The 20,811-nt window shown below is 41.4% G+C and overlaps 1 protein-coding gene across 1 annotated transcript in view; it reads left to right on the top strand.

The window, feature by feature from the left end:
• Positions 1-20,811, top strand: part of AFF2 (ALF transcription elongation factor 2) — a 316,910-nt gene that overhangs the window by 44,690 nt on the left and 251,409 nt on the right. The gene's annotated exons all lie outside the window — the stretch shown is intronic.

Genomic DNA, 20,811 nt, shown 5'->3' on the forward strand with positions numbered 1-20,811 from the left:
TTATGGCAGCAACTGTACACGCGTGTGTCTGGGGTATCCATGTAACTGCGGGCATCATAGTACAGGGGATTTCATATTTAACTCTTAACTACAACTAAAGTCAGTCCTGATGTGATAAAGAAAAATTGTGTTAACCTTTGGTAATTAGAATATAAAACCAGGAAGACTAAAAATTGTTAGTCTAACTTTTGTTTATTGACTAGAACATCTAAATGGCTTCAGGCATCACAAAACAATAAAAAAATGTGGCTTCCTATTGGGTCTTTGATCCATTTTAATTTATTTTTGATGCTGTATGCAGTTTCTGAATATCTTTTGTGGCTTGTAATAAAATAGCCGCAGTGCAATTTTGCATGTATGTCAAGCGACGCGTGACCTGCTATGCAAATGTAATACCAAGGTGCCAAAGCTGAATTCATAATGTTTCCCAGCTACAGAGCTGTTTAAGGCAGTTTAGAAATCAATGAATATGTAATATGAAGGTGATAAGACCTAAATAAAAACCCTATTTATCTACTATGAAAAAGTATTTATACACAGAATACTTAGCACAAGCAGAAAATGGACAGAGTTTCCAATTATATGGTTTGCATAAACAAATGTTAAACTGCGTGCTCTGCATAGATAATAATGTAGGCAGTCCCTCTGCATTGTACTTTAAACTTTGAAAATGTTTACAGATGTGTTCTCCCTCGTAGGATATAAATAAAATGAAATGTGCAGCCAAAGCAGTGGATGTCCTCTGAGTTCCAGTATTTCTTTGGCATAGTACGTCAGCTTAGATTCTGTACTGTATCAAGGACTGAATCTCTTTGATACCAGGGTAAACTGATATGTGTCTCCTGATGTCTTGCAGTCAGTTTTGCAATAAGAGAAATCGACAGCAATTGATGAGAGTGAGAAAATCTTTTGGCCAGGTTATTTTAGAATGTGTAATATAATAAGGGTCTCACCTTTTGATATGCCACTATTCACATCGACGTAATGCTCTCAATTCTGAGGGAGTAGCTATGCCATAATTTGAGGAAACATCTCAGGAGTTTGCTGACTGGTTCCCTGTGTAGTAACTGGCTCTACCGTGAACGGAGACGGATGGGGAGGGGAAGACAGGACTTGATTGATGGGCATCCGTCCTAGCTTTTTATCATGAGAAAAATATATTTCCACTTCTCCCTGGAGAGTGTTACAAAGCAAGCTAGCGTGTTTGTGTATATGCAGTGTGTGTGCACACATGCATATGTGAGTATGCATATGTGTGCAGCATTTTTGTGTGTGCACACAGCACACACATACATATACACACTCAATCTGCACTGTTTTATGACACCCCTGCCAGTCAGATTCCAGACACATTTATATCTTCTGGCTTAGAGGAAGCTACCACAATAATGACTAATAGTGTGTAGAGCAGTCAAGGAAAATGTAGGGGTGGGATTTGAAAAAGGCATCCATAATGCCATCTGGGTGGTGCTGATACTTGGAAGAGCTGGAGATGCACCTATCTGGAGGCCAAATGCTATCATAACAAAGTCAGAAGAAAGTCCAAGTGATAGGGGAATATCACAACTCTTGGTAGATGGTGATAAACTTTCCTACTGGGTCTGTGTTTAGGTCTTTCAGGGGGAAAAAATCAGTTTCTAGAAATGTAGTGCCGTGAAAGCCACAATTTGTCCTTAGACCAGTTGCCAGAGTAGACACTAGAGCTAGAAAACTGGTGGGTCTCTGCCTTTGAATTTTCACTTGCCATATGTTTCCTTTGGAAAGCAGCAAACTCAATCAGAGGGCTTAAAAATCAGACAGTAATTCTGAGGAAGGACAAAATAAAGACTAAATGTATCTAATATAATCTCAAGATTTTTGTAGCAAATTTTATTTGCTATTGGTGTTTGTCATTGTGTATTTTCCATTAAAGCTTAAATACCCAGTAATTTATGCATTTCACCCGAAGGTTACATATTGCTTTCTAAACGAGATGTGATGTCAGGTACTGTTCATCTTATTTAACAAATGGGGAAGCTGTCAGGGTAAGTAATGTGATCCTCCAAAGATTGCTGACATATTTGGGTTGTGGAGACTGGTGAAATGGAGATTTGGCAATTATCTGGGTCATTTCATCAACAGAGACAGCCAAACTTGATAATTCAGACAAAAAATAATCTACCTTGGCTACTTTTATTGAACAGATGAACTGAAAAATTGCCAAATCCCTACTTCCTCATGCTCCGTTCAAACCAGCCTTGCCTGCAACAGTGCCAGGCAAGCAGGCTGACTCCCAGGGTAGGCTCTCGTTCTACTTAGCTTAATTAAATATCCCAGACACCCAAAGTGATGGAGTTACCCATGAGAGTCCTTGAGCCCCATATTGAACCAAAGAGAGGTGTGCTGTTGGCGTTAGGAGGTGCCACCCCCGTGCCTAAACAAGCCACAGTCTTGACACGTAAGTCCTGGCAACCTCCACAAACTCCCCTCCCATAATGCATTCTTCCCAGGAAGCTCTTCTGACCCTGGCCTGGTGCTGATGCTTTTGGGAAGAAGTGGCTCCTAAGGGATGCTTTGGAATATAGCTACAGAAGAGCATTAAAAATTGTTGTTGTTATTGTTGTCGTTGTTGTTTAGAAGGAACATCTGTAGATGCTATTTTTCAAGATTCAAATTTACTGCCATCAAACAACAGGCCAAATGACATTATCTGTATTTAGCCCTAGTCTGTTGCTGTACTCCTGAGGATTGAATTGGCAAGCAAATGTCCTGTCAAAATGCTTTCTGGGGCTGGAAATCTTTCTAGCTCTTACAGATTATAAGGCTCAAAATGAACTAGAATTCCCCTAATAAAATTTTAGTTTGTCATGTAGGGCCTTTGTCCTTTGTATTCTGTGAAAACCTTTCTTTCCTGGGTATGATGATAGGGAGTATGTATGTGTGTGTGTTGTGCCCATGTGCACATGTGCCCACACCATTATGGTAAATTGCCTTGGTGGATTCCACTCAGCTGTGCAAAAATCTGTAATGCTGGCAGGTGCAATTATATCATGTCCATAATATTGAAATAGACCTCCCAGATTGAGAAAAAAGTGGTGTTTGAATGGGCAGACAAAATCGTGTTCTAAGTGATGTGCTTGTAAGCATTTTGATGAGCATGAGCTTATGTGTGGAAAACATCTGAACTGTCTCTCAATACCTAGTCAAACACTGGCTGGTTTGAACATTTAACGTGCTCTTTTTTTATGAGACTTTTAAAAACTGTATAGGGCCCTCTGTCTATTCTGATTTCCATTCCTTTGTGGATAAGAAAAACCTGTTCATTGCTCTATTATTTATTGCCGTGATAAATGACACAATTTCGAGGGAATCCATATAAAGTCCAAATGATGAAAAATCCAAAGGGACTCTGCATTTAAAATATAACACATTGATCACTTGCAACAATTATCCATGATTGTGGATTTTCAAAAAAAGCAACAATGTTTTGAAGTTATTTGAATGCTCGTGCAAAAGAGCACTATTTTCCTAAAGGAGGATTTTTCTAGACTCGTCACTTTAGAATGTAGTTTTTGGCGTGTCTTAGGGAAACCTCTTATGACATACCCATGCTCTCGTTTTTAACCCTGAAGTGTAATTTACTTAGCAGTTAAATGGATTTTATTTGCGGTTGTGTGTCTGTACATTAGTCTGTGACTTACTGTGAAATTTGCCATCTTTGCCATGACCAACCCATGAAATTTATCATCTGTCTTTCTGATTTACATAAAACTCCATTTACAGTCATCAACCCCAGTTCACAAGCGAAAAGTGTGAGATGACAATCCTCAACATGGAAGCATTTTGGCTTTGTTTTTCTTGTGCGATGAAAAGGTAAATTGTGAGAGTGAAGCACGTATAGATATTTTGACATTTATATATTTAGGTTTCATTTGATCTTAAGTGTGCCATCGTTATGAATTCATTTGCTATTACTGGAAAAGTACTTAGTATAATGGATTCATTTGGTATCCATGTGGATGTCACATGTTCTTTTATACATGTTCTACTATAATTTTATTTCAATTCCACTTTAATTCAGAATTGGTTAATGGACTCTATCATAATATAGTTCATTTTTTAAAAATCCAAACCTCCCAACTAAATTTTCTCATACTTAAAGCTGTTGAGCATATGCCTTGGAAGTAGCAAATTTTACTTGGTCCTTGTCAGAACTATGGAGTAACAGCAGCTCCGTTAGAATGGAGTGCATTGTTGACAGCGGGGCGCAATGCAAGGGAAACAGAAATGGGTGGGGCACTGGGTGTCTCTTTCAGTTAAACCCTTGACTCTTGATTTCAGCTCAGGTCATGATCTTGGGGTTGTGAGATCGAGCCCCATGTGGGACTCTGCACTGGCCATGGAGCCTGCTGAAGATTCTCTCCCCTCACTCTATTTGTGTGCTCTCATGCTCTCTCTCTCTCTCTCTCTCTCAAATAAATAAGCAAAATAAAATAAATGGTGTTAAAGGTAATGGTGGTAAGGGAAAAACAAACACCATTTCCAAGCAAGTTTTTCTGTACTTGATATGTTATTCTGTTAAATGGTGCCTTCTCAATCCATCCTTTGTTTTCCTCCCTGCCCCACCCCACCACCCAATCTTCACACTTTCTCTGTCCCTTCAGGGCTTCAGTAGGGATACTTTACCTGGTAGAAGGAATATTCAGCATGGTCAGGAGTGTCACATGAAAGCCCTTCCTGGTATCTCCAGACCATGCTGATCTGTCATCCCCTTGTGGAGGGTTCTTGGAAGTCACTTTGACACTTAAGCAGTACAATTACCTAATGTGGCAGCCCACACCCATGCAATTCACAAGGAATCTTCCTAGGGCATTTTCAACAAAAGTGACTTCGGCTTCGTAGCCAATTACATCGGAAAGGGCAGACAGTCTGCATCGAAGCTTTGGATTGCTGAGAAACAATAGCATAAGGTCATAATTTTAGTTTGTTTGTAGAGCGATCGTGAACTGTTTGCCCAAGATTTGGTCTAGGGTAAACAAGGCCCTCTAGACTCACTTGGAAAAGCCAGCAAACTCACTGAAGCTCTTCGCCTATTGGGCTCAGGATGAAAAGGCAAGGCTGAAAGCTGCCAATATTTATTACAGTATTTGATTCAGTTGTTTTATCTAATAGTAAAACCAGTCAGGGGGAGACAGAGACTTTGAGGGACCAGAACAAACAAAAGTATATATAGATATAGATAGATACAGATATAGATATAGATATAGATATAAAATTACTTTATCAAGATGTGTTGTCAAGGTGTTCAGATCTCTCTATCCTACTGCCTGGGTTTCTTGTTGCCTTTAACAGTGTGCCATTGGTCTACTCTACGGTCTATTGCAGTTTTCTAGTTCAGGAGCAGATTACATAGTAGAGTTCTTTTCATATCTCAGGGCCATGACAACAAAGTAGTACAAGTCTCAACCAGGATATTTCAGGTTATGACATGGGTTGTTTTTTTTTTGTTTGTTTTGTTTTCTGGCCCTCATTCATCATTAAACATGATCTCCTCCTCCCATTCACAATCAGAAAACATGCGTCATGCCAAACGCTACCTTTAAAATCATATCTGGTGCCTGTATCATGGCTGGACGTGTATCCCAAGGAGAATGATTCTCATGACTTGGATGTAGCCCCCAAAGCACACTCAACTTGGAAAGTAAAAGAGTGGCTTTGTTGTGGAGGGGAGTCATGAATTATGAAATTGAGTTTTTGTTTTATAGCTGTTTGAGGGTGTAAATGCCTTGCTTTATTCATCACTGATCCAGTGGCACAGGCAGTATATCCATAATGGAATTTCAGAGGATTTACTGTATGGTTCTCAGCCTTATTCTGTACCCTCACCCTGCCACCGATGGTGGTGATCCTCAACTTACATCTCCTGTCCACGATCACATTTCTAACTACACAGTAAATGTTTACCTCAATGCTTTGCATATACTAAGAAAGCCAACTATTTTATTCTTAACCGTTACACTTATATTAATGAGTTATAATTATTAATGAAACCTTACATAACTCAGAAAGATGGACCCCAATAGTCTTTTACAACGTCATATTTTTCATTTTTGTCTGATGAAAGGCCACCATCTACACAGGCACCCAGACTCCTATCAGACACCCACTCCGAACATCCCATCATTCGCTTGCCTGTCCATATACCCACATTCTCTTCCATCTAACTCACTTTCCGTATTCTTTGATTGACTAATTTAAAACAAAAAAAACACTTCTCACCATTTATTTCTCTGCTAAAAAACCTGGACAGTATTATGTTTCCTGAAGAGTGAAGTCCAACCTCATCTCAACTCTCAGCCCCAAGCCTATCCTCCATTTTCCTTCTTCAGAGCTCCATTCCGCCCCCATGAGCCTTGTCTTCAAGCTTCTGATGTCCTTGTGTGTACCAAATGCTTTCACATCTCTGTACTTTGGCATAGGCTAGTTTAGGTTGGAATAATCTTCCTTCCTCCCAAAATCCTACTTATCCTTTAAAGTTATCTACCAAAGTACCTCCTTCTGGGACATTTATAGTGCTCCCACATCTCCTAAGCAGAATCAATGATGCTTTCCTCTTTGGACCTTTCTGAATATCTTAGTCATGACATGTATCACACTTTACTTTTTTGTCATATCACCCCTGTCTTTCTGGAATGTGTGTTCTCTGAGTAGGCTTTTTGTTTTATTCATCATGGTATCCTCAATTCCAAACACAGTATTTTCACATACTAGGTACTTTATAGATGTGTGTTAATTCAGTCTGCTGGAGTCAAATGGGATCCACGTAAGCTGCATAAGGTCAGGGTACAACAGGAATGACTTCATGGTGGAGGCATTATGCTTCTAGTGGTTAGCATGGGATGTCATTTCTTATTGTGATCAAAATAACAAATAGCTTCTTGGTCGGCCAGGAGGAAGTCTACAGTGTTTTGCAAAAGGTCAGTGATCATTGCAGTTGACTCGGAACTTTTAAGAGTGTGACATGAGAGTTTCACTGAGGGCTGAGTGCCACAGTTAAATGGAGCATAAGCTGGAATGGATTAGAAAGGGAAGGGAAGGCTCCAAGCTTTATCATAGGAAACAGAGGCAGTGAACTTAGAGGAAGAGAATATACATCTTCCAATCTGTCAAATGGAAGGGAAACTGGATTAAGCTTGTTCTTTGTGGCTCTAAGAGATGGAATCCCAATCAATCAGGGAGGCCAGTTTTGGCTGAGTGTTCAGTAATGTATGCCTCATCCTGAGGCAGAGGAGGTACAGTGAGTTTCCTGCTGCAGAGAATATGTGAGGAGAAGCTGCACAGGAGAGTCAAGTATTACATGGAGATTTCAGCTAGATGACCACAACTAAATGGCCCTTCCAACCCTACAATCCTATGGTTCTATACATACAGGAGGGCTCTCCTTCACATTCCATACAATGTATATGGACTCAAGTTGTCTGTGTACATTTCAATCCTCTATCAAGCGACTGGGTTTCTTAAGCCCCTTAGCTGGTTTATTTGGTTTATTTATTTAGCTTCTGATGTCACTTTTCTAACTTCAATGTAAGAAGCACCTGTGCTGTCCAGTTAAGTCTTCAACCTTGCGTCTCAGAGCCTTGTACTGCATTTGCAATTACAGGAGCGCATGCTTCCTATGGCCCTGCTAGCTGTAGTCCTTCCTAGGAAGCCATATGGGCAGGATGTCATTTTGGACACTGTCCAACCAGCAAGGAAACAAGTGCTTAACCTTGGCATACAGAGCAGTAGAATTGTACACCAGAAGGAACCCTTCGTAGTTTCTGTAAGGGATCTCCCACTGTTGAAGCCACTGGCATTACTCTTACCATAAAAGCTACATGTCACATAAGCTCAGCTCTCGGAAACTTTGAAAACACCCACACATTAATGGTAACCTACAAGATGAGAAGAACTCCCAATGCTGTAATACCTGCATTTCAACTGAGTTGTCCCAGATACATTTAAATACCCGAGTGTTTCATTTTCCAGACTTAAAATGTTCAGGTTAGAACCATAGGGTGTGTTGATGTCATATCTAACCTGGAGCCCAAGGATGCTCTTTCTTTTAAGGCATAGAAAGATTAAATGGACTAGCTCTTTTGAAAGGAATATGGTTTTCTGTGTTGCAGTTTCTGGTTCACTGAGCATTTACAAGGTTATTCTATAGTTGATGAGTGATACTTTTGAGTTTAGTGGGAAAAAACTCATCGGCCACTTTGAATACTGTCTATAAATAATCTTAAAAAAGGGGGGGGGATCCCTGGGTGGCTCAGCAGTTTAGTGCTTGCTTTCGGCACAGGGTGTGATCCTGGAGTCCCGGGATTGAGTTCCGCATCAGGCGCCCTGCATGGAGCCTGCTTCTCCCTCTGCCTGTGTCTCTGCCTCTCTCTCTCTCTCTCTCTGTCTCTCACTCTCTCTGTGTCTCATGAATAAATAAATAAAATCTTTTAAAAAAATAAATGTGTTGTCCGATGCTTAAACCAAAGATTCTTATTTTAGGAGAGATAACATTCTTTCATCCATCTGGCTTTAGAACCAAGCCACCTCTCTCAGTGGTCTGTCATCTCCTTGAGGGCAGAGATTATGTCTTGTCTTTCTTTGTGTCCACAGGGCCCATCAGAGCCACTTGCACTCGTGGTAGGGGCTTTGGAGCTGTTTGCCGGAGTGAATGGTTTTAATTTAATTTGGAAAGTTTTGATCTGCTCTAGCTTTTAATTCAGTTTTGGTTTCCTAACAATAGATCTGATGCACAAGTTGGAAGAGCCTAGGCTGTTAGAAGAAATCTCAAAAAGCGATATGAATATACAGAGAGACAATTTAATTCTCCTTTCTAGGGATAATAATAAAGTGACCTATGACACTCCTCTCAGTACCCCTCTTTGAGGAGTTGAAATGCTCTGCTTGCTGTATTTGTACAAGGATATCTTTTATTAAAGTTTGATCTACTCATTGTAGGGACTAGGATCTGTGCATTGTAATCTATAACATATTCATCTGTTTTAATTACCCAAAATAGGATCTCTTTGGCACTTCTGTGTTTGGAAATTCTGTCCCAGAATTAGGCAGATTTATAAAGAGTATATCCTGTTACAGAATTTAAAATACTACATGTTTTTTTTTTCTTTTTGGTCATTTGGGGAGAGGAGTAGAAGTTGCATTTATTGAGTGTCTCGTATGTGCCCAAAAAATGTGATTGGTTTCAGTATGCAGCATTTCATTCCTACAATTCCTGGAAGCAGGAGTTGTCATCCTTCTAGTTCTATGAAGGTTGAAACTGAAGCTGTAAGGGATTCAAGTATCTGGCCTGAGGGCACAGAGTAAAAGAGTTAAACCTAGATCTCTCCAGTTTCAAAATAGATGTTTATACTACAATATATCCATTGAGTTGGATTTGGGGCTTGCGGTACAGTGTTTTTAATTTAATTTAATTTTATTTAATTTAATTTAATTTAATTTAATTTAATTTATTTTTTGAGAGAGGGAAGTGGGACAGAGGGAGAGGGAGAGAGAGAAAATCCCAAGTAGACTCCACAACCAGAGTGGAGCCTGATGTGAGGCTTGATCTCATGACCCTGAGATCATGTCCTGAGTCAAAATCAAGAGTTAGCTGCTTAATGGACTGAACTGCCCAGACACTCTGGTATGGGGTTTTACATTAGCAGCAGTTTTAATGTTGATCCTGTGACTGTCACCATTAGAGCTTTGTAACATCTGTCATTTATTCCAAGGATGGCTAAGATAGACAGGGATGCACAAAAGATGGTCTCTCAAATTTTAGTGTTGGTGGTGTCAGGGAGCTGGGGTTTCCAGTGGTTGAAAAGATAAAATAGAAAGGATAAGCCATGTTGTCAGAATTATTGTGCAGCTCCTCCCCCCCATCTTTTAGGCTTCATTAACTTATCGTTGTATTTGTCGGCTTGTCATTGTTACCGTTCTTGTATTTCATTTTTTTTAAATGCATGCTTACTCATTGTTCTGAGATGCTCTGGTAATTAGATCTTTAAAAAAAATCTTCTATATATTGTAGACGAGCTTGTCTGTAAATTTGCATGGATTAGAGCCTGAACTGTGTGTTTTAACCACTACACAGAGATATTTACAGCATCCTAGGAAGTTATGCCATGGAATAAAAAGGAGTTAAATTGAAGGTTTACCTTGCCTCATGTCACTCTATTAGAGACAACTACTCACATGTACCATTGTAGTCTAGGTGAAAAGTGAGTTTTACAAGTAATAACTTTTTTCTTATATTCTTTGATCAACTCAACTCAGTTGGAAATGCACAAGCAATAAAGAAATCTCCAGCAGGTTAACTCTTTGCCTTTCATCTACTTTGGTCAGAAAGATAAATCTAGAAATAGGGTAATATGATACAAAATGGGCCACTTCAGACCAAGATTTCAGGGGTCAATTTTTACAGTTAAATTGTAGGCTAATCGAATTCTAGAAAAAGTTGACCACTTTAGCCAGATGTCCTGGAGTCATTTAACTGCCTCTTGACCTACTGTTAACTTGAATGTGAAAAGGTAGTATCAGAATGAGTACAATTGACAATTTTCAAAACATGTCTTCATGTGTCCTTGACACTGAGACCAGTGGCTGGCCCTCAATAAGTGGTGGGCCCTTAATAAATGTGTTTTTTGAACATATGAATTAGTTCCTTAATGTGAGCACTTGGGGGGAAAACGCAATGTACTATGTACCACCTCTGCAATATTATAATGACAATTATCTCATAGAGTTGGTATAAGGATAAAATTATATAATCTTGTAAAGTCCCTTGAATAGTATGTGGCATGTTGTAATCACTTAATAAATATTAGAGTATAAATCAGATAGTAATGGCTTCTTACAGTGACTTTGCTGTTGGAACTAAGTTTGAGACATGGATGTACACACACTCACACAAACACACACACACACGGTGTGGCATAGTAGAAAGAGTAACATACTAGTGGCCAGGAGTAGTAGTTTCTGAAACCCATTCCACAGTTTGCATGTCCTCTGACCCCAGGAAAGCATCATTACCTATCTTGCTTCAATTGTCATGCCTGTAAAATGGGAATTATAGTACTTGAACTGCTTAAAGGCAAGGTTTTAAGACAAAGCCCCTCTAGCGGGCTTTTCTACGATACTTACTGGCCATAAGCCAGTGATAATCTTAACATAAATTGTGAAAGCCTGATATGAGAATAGATTGATGATCTAGAAATACTTAATCTGAAAATTGTGATTGTGGTGATGATCAAAGACTCTGGAACGGTGATAGATTCTTCGAACTGAAAGAATTCCTCACACAGCAGATTTGGAAATAGAGTCCCAGTTAAATGAAGTAAATTTGCCAAGGCTGGTCCCTGTTACTTACTAAGGGGAAGATTCTCGATTAGAAATTAGGTGTTCAGCTGGTGATGAGCTCGATCAAGTTATTTTTATTGCATCACTGACTTGGATGAAAAGATAGAACAACAGAACTGAAGACAAATAAGGCTCTTAAAACATATGCAGTGACAAAATGGATCTCTTTGAAAATGGATGATTCCCTGTCCCCTTCCTCTCTGCCTCCCTTGATAGTGGCGCCCATCCATCACATAGGCAATACAGATCTGCGAGCAACATTTATAATATTTTCTAGGGTTCTGTTCCATCTTCCTGCTTAGACAAATGGAAACATTTAAGTTCTTATGACTTTATAAATAACATAGCATTCAAATTCTTTTATTTTGGTGGAGTACAGAACACTAGGTTTACCATTTTTACCCATTTTTTGAAGTATGATTCCATGGCATTCAGTACATTTGCAATGATGTGTAACCAGCACTGGGATCTGTTGCCAAAACTTGCATTATCCAGAGCAGACATATAGCATTTTGGAAAATAAAATAGACCTTGATTTTTGGAAAATTGTGCTGGGATGGTGCATTATCTCCACGTCGATAAGTGGATTTATTCCATGCATTTTGCTCCTGTTCAATTCAATTCAAACAATTGGTTTTATCTTCTAGGTCTCTGCCATATTCCTCTGAGGCAATCTTCACAATTTTGCATCTGTTAAATCTTAACAGTTCCAGGAGATGGGAGGAGGCACTGGTTTTAGGTCAATTGGCTGGCTGACCTATAATTATTATCTCTCTTGAAAATAATGACAGGGCTAATTTTAGTATTCTTCATACTGATTGCTGTTTTTATATGTTGTTTAATTATTTAGAAACCTCTTTTTGTAATAATGAATTATACCTGATGAAGTTACTAACATTACCATGTGTTTAAATGTGCCAACTGTAGTCAAACATAATCACTGAAATGCTTGACATACCAAGTTTAGACTGCATTGTCAAGAGCAACTGTGAATCTACAAGGGCTGAAGGCATTGGCTCCATGTAGACTATCTTTTCCCTTGCTTGAATATATCATAGTTTAAAAATTTCTAGGAGTGAACAAAGTCTTCAATCCAATTTGGCGCTGGGAAAAAAAAATCATTTTGTAAAATGGATAAACTGCCATTTTCCATAGCCAGTGATTCATCATGTATTTCTAAATTCTGATAAGAATTGTTACAAGTCTTTTCTGTAGCATTATTTGAAAAATCTACATTATTATGTATGACAGACCATGTCAAAATAATTGTGTGCGGGACTAGTCTGGGTTAAGGAGAATCATATTTGATGTTACTAATTTTCACATTATTTCACCCATAAAAATTCTTCTAGCAGCAAAAGTTTTATTGCACTGTATTTCAGAGTCTCTAATTTATTCATGGGATAAATGTTTCATATAATGAATTTTCAAGTAAATGTATTCTGAAATTCATGCATAACCACGGCTGCTGTAAAACCATAAAAATTTGGTTAAAATTGAGGCATCTCTCTATTCCTCTTGGAAAGTGTAGTGGGGAACCTGGAAGATTTTATGCTAATGAAGACAATATTGTTCGGCTTTCCTTTTTATCCAATATAGCCCTTTTATTGAGTTCAGGCCATTATCACAATTAATAACTTTAAATGGAAGCACTTCATCAATTGTACTGAGCCACTACTACTGCTTAAAGGATAGCGTGTGCTAGATCCATTTGGTGTCATTGAACACATGCCTCTTGCTAGACAAATGTTCTCTATATTTCCTTCTGAATGCCTTGGGCGGTAGTAGTTCAAGAGCCCTCCCCCTTTTAGTCTTATGCCTTTATGCCTGCCCTTCCCCCCTCTCTCCCTCTGTGCCCCACTACACCTGTGGATGTTGGTAGTGGTGGCAGTAGTTGTGGAGCTCTATGCGTGGACCTTGCTGAGTGGCTTCTCTGTACTGTGACCCATATATGATGAAGAGACATGAATAAAAGCAGGGGTTTTAAGCATTGGGTCACACCTGCCTCCATCCTCACCTATAAGAGTGGGATCAGATTACTTCACCAGGGATTTTATTCTAGTTTTCATTCTTTTCAACTCACAGAAGGAAGAGGTAATCCTAGGATTTGGAAGAATAGACTCTGTGTTCATCGCGAAGATCAGGAATCCTTGTGATGTGGGAATGTTTCTGTATGCCAAACCCATGGAATTACATTTAAAGATTAAGTTCACCAAAATAACTCCGATTTTGAAAGCATGGTCTAATACTACATTTGAGAAGTTTTAAAGTAGAATACCCCATTAAAAAGAAATCTGGAGTTCACTCATCCTCAAGACAGTGTTTCTTAGGGACCAGGACAACACAAAAGTTAAGGGATCACATAGCACATGTTCCTGTCTAGACAGCCTCTCTGGTTTGGAATCCTTCCCTGAAAGATGAACAACGATCACCATGGAATGGGCAACCCCCTCCTCAAAAAACCAAAAAAGAAAGAAAATGGGCTATTAGGTATTTTTTTTTAGTGAGTAGAATCAGAAATTCAATATATAATTATCTGTCTCATTTGAAGAGAGAGGAACTATTGCACATGCAGACCTTTTCATTCATTCAACGTTAATTGTGTACCAACTATGGGCCAGTCACTTTTCTAGGCACCAGGGACGTGATAATAAAGCCAAGTCCCTGCCTTCATTAAACTTCTGTTTCAGAGAGGGGTGGGGGAGTGGTGGACAGAATACACAAAGCGGGTGTAGACTAAAATATAGACTATGCGGGGTAATGGCAGTGCTCAGGAAGGCAGCAGAGCAGGGAAGGCACTGGGGCACGGGTCACAGGAGCTCAGTTTTTAAGAGAGTGGTTAAGAGAGGTCCTGTTGAGAAGATGACATTGGGGAACAGACTTGAAGAGGTGAAGGAGCAAGCCGTGGGGTTGTGTGTGGGAAGAACCTTCTAGTGAAGGGCAATAGCAGGTGCAAAGTTATGTCTAAGAAATACAAAGCAGGTCACTGAAGGTGGAGCAGAGTGTGCAAGAGGGAGAAAGGTAGGAGGTAGGGCAGAGAGCAGGAGGTCAGATAGACAGCAGGTCATGGAGCATCTTGCAGGCCATTTTTAAGGGCCCTGGATTTTGTTCTAAGTAACAGGAGGCTTTTGAGCAGTATGAGCTAGGCACCCTTGCATGGCATTTTGGTCAATTAAAAAAGGGGGGGGCATCAAATGTAGTCCTTTTCCTTGGTTTGTAACGTAAGCTTTAGTAAGAAGATATGGTAAAAACTATGTCTCTGAGGGCCAGCACCTTTGGGGTAAGGGGAGGTCAGCCTTGCCTGGAAGGATGCACAGTTGGCCCTGATCTTAAAGGGGGAGAAATAGATTTCACAGGAAATGCCTCTAGTATAGAATTTCCAGAGCTTCTTATTCTACCCAATGCGCAAAATTTCCGACAATAAATTCTGTTCCCAAACCTCTAGCAGCCAGCCTAATTACAGGCATCTAAACAATCCCCTCTATCCATTGGCAGAAATAAACTTGAAAAGTCTGCCCAGTTATTGACTCTGAGTCCCCAGATCAATGTGAGGTAGTCAGTTCTCAAATAGAAGAGGCTGAGGAGGATGCAGAAAGAGGCTTGAAAAATTAGCCTCTTCAGAAATGCAGGAAGAGGATGTTTGCAGTCTTCTGGGAGTGGGGGTGGGGTGGGGGCATACTTCCTAGCAGCCTGTCTTGGAGGGGCCCAATTGAGGCAAATGAGTTGATCTTAGTCTGCTCCAGAAGTTCTGTTCTAATGGCTTTCAGGGTATGAAAATGCAAAGTGAATCCTCGGGCGACCAGATGCATGGAAGCAGGTTTTAAATGACCACAGTGTAATTGATCTATGCTGCCATCAGTTGTGACCCAGGTAATAGTGGAGCTAAAACAATTTCAAGTGGGTCAAGACATCCCTGGAGTACTTGCTGCCGTGATCTAGAAATCTCCCGGCCATGTGTCTTAAGTCCTGTAAATCACGTTAGACTTAATGAAACCTTCTGCAGGAGTGTTCCATTTCTATGATGCATTTAACTGCAGTTGTTGACATGTTGTATCTGGATTGAAGAAATATGTAAACTTTTGATTAATTGCTGTGGTCCTAGGAAGATAAAATATACAAGCCACCAGTTTTTCCAAGGAAGGTTCAAGAGTGCGTGTCTGACCTGAGGTGTGGTCATCACAGTTACTGCTGTTGCCGAGGCACAATTGAGTTTGATTGAAAAATACTGCTAGTCAAGTCCAGTCCTGTGGATGAATGCAGTGACTATGGAGTGCCTACTCTGTGCAACACTGTGCTTGGGGAGCATCTTCACTGGGAACCGGTTAGAGACCACAGTCATAACACAAGACTACTGGGAACCAAAATAAATTTATTTATTTATTTATTTATTTATTTATTTATTTATTTATTTATTTATTTATTTATTTCATTATGAGAGACACAGAGAAAGAGGCAAGAGACATAGGCGGAGGGAGAAGCAGGCTCCCTGTGGGGAGCCCGATGCGGGACTCGATCTCGGGACCCTGGGATCATGACCTGAGCCAAAAACAGATATTTAATCACTGAGCCACCCAAGGCATCCCAAGAATCCAAATTTAAAGCAACACATGGCATTGTCTCTTGTCTCTTGCTCTCTCTCCCCCTCTCCTTCCACCACACCCTCTCTCTCCATACACATACATAAAACATACATTTAATCTTTGGAGCAGAAATTTTGTCCATTCTCTCTTGTTTTTTTCCCCTTTTGGGCTTAGTAAGTATCTATGGCCAATGCTCCATAGCTGTTCATTTTCAGTCACAGTGATAATGGCGGTAGAAAGAGCAAGACATGTGCTATTCCTTGGTGCTTTTGATCTCGTGTACCAAATTAAACATTAATGCTGCCATCAATTACTCCCCAAAAGATGGTGGAAGCATATTTGTTAGTAATATTTTGATAATAACTGTATAAACATATTTGTCATGCTATTCTGACTCCTACATTTTCGTTCACGGAAGAACATTTTATTTACATTGTCAAGTAAGAGGGTGGCAGTTTAACCAGGACTTGCAATTTATCACTCACTTTGCTTTCCAAGGCAAGTCCTGGAAGTGGCTTCCCACCCTACCCCCACCCCCACTCCTGAAATGGATCTATGATCATTCTCTTGAAACGTCTGTTTTATGTTATGCTCAGAAGGGAAAAACAGCTATCTGTATGTATATATTTATATCTATATATACCCTCCCTCTGCATCCCAGGATGCAATTTTCTTTTGAGTGCATACTTCCCAGGCCACAGTGGGGTGGAAGCTTGGATGCACAAGAGGTAGCACGAAACCGAACAAAATTGGGCCAGACTAAAAAATATTACATGCAGACAAAGGGAAACTCGAACATGGCAGTGAGAAGCGCGTGTTCTGGAGTGGTATGGAACCGGCTCTACCACTTATTGGCCATGTGGCATTGGGGAAAGTCTTTCTGGGCCACTGTCTGCTCACCTGTAAAATGTGGACAACAGACCCTGCCCCGTGGCACGGTCGTGAGGCTCAAATGAAACAAATGCATTTAAAATCACTTGTGAGGCTAACACTCCTGAGGATAACAGGAGATAAGGCTTAGCAGGCGGTGATCACATGGAATCACCTAATAGACGAGAGTAGTCAGCAGATGGACTGTCTGTGGCAGCCCCTCCTTAGAATGGCACCATCCACCTCAGGCCAGCAGTGGAGGGCAGGGAAGGGTTATGAGCTGATGATTGTTTTCTGACTTTTAGGGACAGGTCATTTCAGGCTTGAAGAGACAGAGTGAGCCTCATGGAGGAGCCAGGATTTTATTTTATTGTTGCGATTCACAAGTGTATCTGTTTGCTAGGGCTGCTCTAAAAAGTACCACAAACCAGGTGGCATAAACCTCAGAAGTGTGTCGTCTCACTGTTCCAAAGGCTAGCAATCTGAAATCAAGGCAAAGATAGAGCCATGGTCACTGTGAAGGTGCCAGGGGAGGATCCTTCCTCACGCCTCTCAGCTCCTGGTGACCTCAGGTGTTCTTGACTCGTACTTGTGCACTTAGGATGTAGTTCAGCCTGAGAGCAGGTATGTTTCAAGGTCCTGCTCCTCGCTGGGTGCTGGTCTTAATTGGGAAGGACTGGCAGGCAGGGCAGAGGAAGGAGGGCTTATAAGTGAGGGACCTCACATGACTTGAGGTTCCAGAGAAGAAAAGCACAATTCTGTCCAGGAAGTAAGACGCCGATGTGCCGGGAGCCTGTGGGAGGAGTTGCAGGGAAGGCGGGCTATGTCACATGTGACAGCCTGCTGATATCTGGAATCACAATGGCCCCTTTTGCCTTACTGCCCAACCTGGGGACTGGCCTTGTCCTCTCCTCACCCTCATAAGATGCAAACCTGCAAGACATCCAAGACTTCCTACCTCTTCCCACCTCCATGTGCCTCTCCTCGCTCAGCCTTTAGGGCTGGCGGGTTGACCTCTTTCCCGCACACTCTCACTGCCTGGGACATGGCTATGTTTCTTTCTAAGCTGTTGCTCTGCCCCCAGGTCCTCGTCTAATTGATCTAACATACCGCTGCACATTTCATCATGCCCACCTCCACATGGAGACCCCTTCAGTGGTCCTCAAACACCTACATGATAAAAGTCCAATTCCTTGTTTTAGCACAGAGGCTGAACATACCTACCCCTTCACTACTGGACCCCATAAGGACTCTTTGTTCCCATCACTCTGAACTCACATCTGGAGCACCTCAACTACCCCATACTGGGTCACGTGTAATGCCTTCTTCACATCCCGTTGCCCCGAGGAGTGCCTGCTTCCTTCAGCCGGTTCACTGTCTTGTTAGTTCCTTCTCATCTTCAACACTCAAACATAGTCTCCTCCAGAAAGCCTTCCCTGACCCCCTTTCTGGTCTTCAACAAGGTGCTCCTTCTTCTCATGCTTCCTGAGTGTAGAGCTGTTGTCACTTTTCTGCCCGGTCTCATGGCACAATGTAACACAAGCACCGATGACCTTGGTTTTGCACTCTACCACACGATGAGTGCTTAAGAAGGGCCTGGGGCTCATGTCTCTGTAGCTCCCATGCCTGATGCTAGGCCTGGCCCAGGGAAGGCTGTCGGAAGATGTTCATGAGCTACAGACTGGAAGGGTACAGGCAGGCCAACATCATGGCCTGTGAGCTACCCCTGAGAGAACTGACCCCCTAATGTCTTCTGGCAAAAATGCAGGTAGAAACGTCTTCTCCACACCCCTACAAACACTGTCACTGAAGAGGAATGTAATGCAACTGAGAGATAAGGGGAGAAACTTTCTAATTATATAGCCCACGGGCCCCGTCATTTGGCAGGGACCATATGCAACACTCACTTTTCTCTGTTTTAATCCACCATTTCCCCAAGTCTAATTATTGAGAGAACATTAGGCAGAAGATGGGGAGGGAGGAAAAAACTTGAATAGACAGTCACCTTGTAAACATCTTGTGATGGGGATGGCTATTAAACCGGGACGCCCGGCACCAACTGAAGCTCGAGCGAGCTTAGCCAAGCAAATCAATGCAAGTTAATCTTTCAGTGTCAGCTGGCTGAGTTTTGGACGAGTGATGAATGCCTTGACTGGAAAGATGGAATGCCGGAATGCCAGCCAGTGCTCTGACAGCTACAGATGGTGCCAATTACTGCCAGTGGAGCCTGTCCTGCTGTGAGCCCAAGATGTCTGATTTGTGGCCACAGGAAAATGAAAAAGAGGCCTTCCAGCTGGGCCTGTCACCTGTCCTTTATTGTTTTGTAACCAAAATCGTATTCAGGTGTGAAGACCTTTTTGGTGATGATGGCAGGGGGGCATCGAGGATGGAGAGGGGACAGCGTGCCTCATGTTAATTACACAGCCATGCTAATTGCCAAGCATATGCCCAAGAAGGGTGGGGCAAGTCACTATCAAGGTTGGCCACTCTGTCCCACCCCATTCCCAGCAAACAAAAGACTAACTATAATTCATCCTGGAATACTGACAAAGGCAAAGGAAAATATCCCATATACTTGTGATTTCTAGGGAATTGTCTACACAGCAGTATTTAGTATGTTGTTTGATTAGGTGTGCACTTGCTAGAAGCATTGCTGTGCTTCGGTCCTGTGGCAGAGTTTAGAGCTGGGCTCTTCCTGTGTTTAGATCTTGGTAATGAATGAGCCCACGGTCTTCAGCAGTCACTCTCATTGGATGAGAGCTGCTGATGCACTTTTATCTGAGTTCTTCTTAATCTTAACAACCTTGCCTGCGAGATATTACCCCACTTTAAAATGCAGGGACTCAGCAACAGAGTACCTGAATGACTTTCTTAAGGGCTCAGAATCACCGAGTGATGCCACCTGGATTTGAGTACGATGCTCCAAATCTTAAGAATAAGTAAGGCCAAGAGCAGAAAAGAAGACTATTGGTTTCCATGCCACATAGTTGAAGAGTAAAGTGCTTGATAAATGTCGGTAGGAACAGTAATACATTTTTACTTATCATTTTACTAAAATCATTTTACTAAATCATTTACATTTTTACTGTTATTGGTAGCCATGCTTTCTCTCTAGTGGGTCACCACTACATCTGACAGTTCTGGCCTTGGGTAATAGTTAGGCACCAGGGTGTGTTTTCCTGAAGTAAGGTGATAGAGACAACTGGCACTCAAAAGCTTGAGTCAAGAGGAAACACCAACCTACTCTAGTTGCTGAGCCTTGGAGGGGCATTGGACCCTTTCAGAATACCTGAAAGAAGCTACTCCGGCCATACTAATCAATAGTTTTGTCATCCCTTGGGAGCTCCATAGATGCAGGGTGAGGAGTGCCAAATGGGACTGCAAGGACCCCCCAGCCCATGGAGACCACATGGCCTGTTCTTCACCCACACACCTCAGCCCTGTCCATGTGGATGTGGTCCTCCACACAGTGTGGTTTTCCTGGACGGAGTGTCGTAGTAGGAGTCTGCTGGGATTCTCTTCTCAGGATTTGGTAGTATGGGTCCCGTGTTTGGAGTATCATATATTGCATTAGAAGACCATCCCCCCTTTGATAAAATATGAAACAAAATCAGGCTTCAGTGACCTCTGGGAAAGCCTCAGAGACTTAACACACAGTGTCTTCAAATATAGTCCCTCCAAGTCTGTGGGCCGGTAGACACAGCGCTTGGGTCCTAAGGAAACTTGGCTCAGTAGGAGGTGGCTTGTGTCTTCAGACCATTTTGCTTTTCCGACACAATGCTCCTCTTTGATAAACTTTCAGTACATTTCTCCCTTTCCTACTTTGTTCTTTGGTACATTTTTTTCCCCTTTTTCACCACAAATTACCATTTACTGCACTTCCACATTTCTTTTTCTTTGTGATATTCAATAGAATTAATATCTAGGAACCACTAGATAGTGGTTCTAGGAACCACTCTGGTGGCAAGTTGGAGCTGATCTGAAAATC

This window comes from Nyctereutes procyonoides, unplaced genomic scaffold (assembly GCF_905146905.1).
Source record: "Nyctereutes procyonoides isolate TBG_1078 unplaced genomic scaffold, NYPRO_anot_genome, whole genome shotgun sequence".
Classification (NCBI taxonomy): Eukaryota; Metazoa; Chordata; class Mammalia; order Carnivora; family Canidae; genus Nyctereutes; species Nyctereutes procyonoides.